The sequence below is a fragment of the Crocuta crocuta genome, unplaced genomic scaffold, assembly GCF_008692635.1.
Source record: "Crocuta crocuta isolate KB4526 unplaced genomic scaffold, BGI_CrCroc_1.0 scaffold13, whole genome shotgun sequence".
In the NCBI taxonomy this organism is placed as follows: Eukaryota; Metazoa; Chordata; class Mammalia; order Carnivora; family Hyaenidae; genus Crocuta; species Crocuta crocuta.
This window is the reverse complement of record NW_027530007.1, coordinates 3,984,073-3,986,562: the sequence shown is the minus strand read 5'-3', so window position 1 is coordinate 3,986,562 and position 2,490 is coordinate 3,984,073. Positions and strand designations below refer to the sequence as shown.

Genomic DNA, 2,490 nt, shown 5'->3' with positions numbered 1-2,490 from the left:
GATTTGACCTATAGGAGGACACTGAGTAATTTACAAACACGCAATTGTATTCATAAATGGGAACAGACTGTGAAAGCCAGCTCTTTCAGAGTATCCTATATTAGTACTGAATTTAGATACGTTTATTCCATTTCTTAGGGTACAAATAACTGATCTTTTGACAAGAGTAATGACCTCAGTGGATTTGCTTTAACCCTCACATTTCTTTATTCATTTATTTTTTTTTAATGTCTCCCATGCTACATTATTAGCTGAGTAAGTTAGAAACTTCCGGAAGAGAAGTACTTAGTAGAATTAGGAGGGTTCTTACCGAGGGGATAGGAAGTAGGTTCAGAACCCACCAGTGCAGCCCCACCAGTACAACCGTGAGTCCCGGGTGAGGTACAGATGCACTTCCACTGAAACGAAGCATTTCTGACCGCTTTTTCTTGGTTGTGAATCTTAATTTTGAATATAAGACGATAGGTAAGCGCAGCTTTCTTGGATAATCTGAATTCCCAAGTGCCAGGAGTAGGATTTCATTATAAAATTAATAGCTAATCTTATTCTGTCTCCTGAAGATTTAATTGCTATTCTTGTTACCCATTTGAAATCAGCTGTACTGTGTGAACGAAACAAAGACAATAACTCGAACCCCTCTCTGGCTGCACGGTCGCTTACGGCAGTTCCACACAGTAGTTGGCGCCCAATGGGGGGTCCCTGAGACTTGCATGTAAAACTAGTCTAGATGTCTTCTTTTTTGTAAGTTTTATTTTTGTAATTGTGCATGTAAAGCATCATTGAATCAATGGATCTGTTGAAGAACTCAGCTGCTGGAAACCATGCAAAATGTTTTGAATTGCCCTTAAAATATGGAAAATGTTTTCTGAATGCTTTATATTCTTTCTGCTGTAAATTAAAAACGAAGAAAATTTCCCCATACTATGTGTGTGCTTTGCTTTAACTTCACCTGCTGTTGAAATCCAGGGTGCCCCCACATGTTTCAAACCATACGTTTTATTTCCTTAGATCTAGACACGGTGTTGTGGCGTCGACGATTCCATAGTTTCGGACACGTCCGCGAAAGAAAGAAAATTTTGTTTAGTGTTTATTTATTTTGAGAGGGAGAGCGCGAGCGCAGTAAGGGCAGAGAGAGAGGGAGAAAGAGCATCCCAAGCAGGCTCCACGCTGTCAGCACAGAGCCCCATGTGGGGCTCGAACTCACGAACCGGGAGGTCATGACCTGGGCTGAAACCAAGAGTAGGACGTTGAGCCGGCTGAGCCACCCAGGTGTCCCTGAAAGAGAAATTTCATTGTAAGCCACCGTCCCTAGAACACTTGCTTTCCAACAGGTTTCTCAGTTAACTGAAGCACAAAGACACCAATCTAAATTCATCTCGGCAGCTAAAACCCCCTGTGGTTTTTAAGTCATTTTCCACCGGACTACTAATATCCGTCTTCTCTGAGAATCTGTCCTCCTCTCCTTCCCTGTCACTGCAGAGTGGCAGCTCGTCGCCCCCGGAGTCGCTCTCGCACGGAGTCCGTCTCAGTGCTCCGGCCAGACCAAATCTGCAGGGTCTTTCCCGACTCCACGAGGCTCCCGTGGTTTCCTGAGCCAACTGCATTTAATTGATGTTTTCCTTTCTTGTGTAGCCTCACTCTTGTATTCTGTCTTATTTTCACCTGTGACCCAACCTGCCCCTTCGGGTTGGTTGATGCAAACCTGTCCATTTCCACTGTAGTCTTTGTTCAGGCTGGTTCATCCCTTGCCTGGAAATTCTCTTCTTAGCTGCTTACCCAACTCAAATCCCACCTCGTCTGGGACACTCTTGTTTATCCTAATATACACCAACGTTTCCCTTTTCAAATTATTACACTGACAGGACAGTTCAGTATTTCAGCAGTTTGTTCTGTCCTTTCTCATCTCCTCTGCCAGGTGGCCTAGCCGTGCTTGGCGGCCTTCTGTTTAAGGCAGGCGTTATCTACGTGGGTAGGAATATGTTCAATAACCGCTTTAAATTCACTGCAGAGAACTCTCTGCACGCAGGTCTGTGCCTCCACCTACAGCCCAAAGCTAAGGACCTGCTCTGCCAGGGCCCGGGGAATACAGAAATGTAGACACTCAACACAGCTCTTGATGCCCTGGCTGCCGTCATGGTCTATGCAGTGACAAATATTTGAGCCACAAATGAACACGCGGAGAAAGGAGCCTAACCCAGTCCACGCCCATGAGAAGTACCCCCAAATGAACTTCCGGTCTCACTGTAACAAATCTTCGGGGGGAAGCGTGGTGTCTGCAGCGCCAGTAGGTTAACGTGGGACGTTAGCGGAAGCGCGCAGTCAGCCCCCGGGACTGTCAAGGCCAGAGAAACGGCCCCCGGGCCCAGGATAACGCACGCGCTCCCGCTCCCATTTACCTACAGTCCCTTTCCGCGTCCTCTGGCGTCACAAGGCGGCCCGCGGGCCGCTCGCGGGCAGCGCGACAGAGGCCAGCGCACCGCGCTGCGCAGT

The 2,490-nt window shown here is 47.3% G+C and overlaps 1 long non-coding RNA gene across 1 annotated transcript; it reads right to left on the bottom strand.

Moving 5' to 3' along the window:
* Positions 1-1,061: 1,061 nt before the first annotated feature.
* Positions 1,062-2,390, bottom strand: LOC144231339 (uncharacterized). The gene is made up of 2 exons (XR_013335055.1): positions 2,195-2,390; positions 1,062-1,275 (listed from the first exon to the last, which is right to left on the bottom strand). It is a non-coding gene; the product is annotated as an uncharacterized LOC144231339 (long non-coding RNA).
* Between the last annotated feature and the right edge of the window lie 100 nt (positions 2,391-2,490).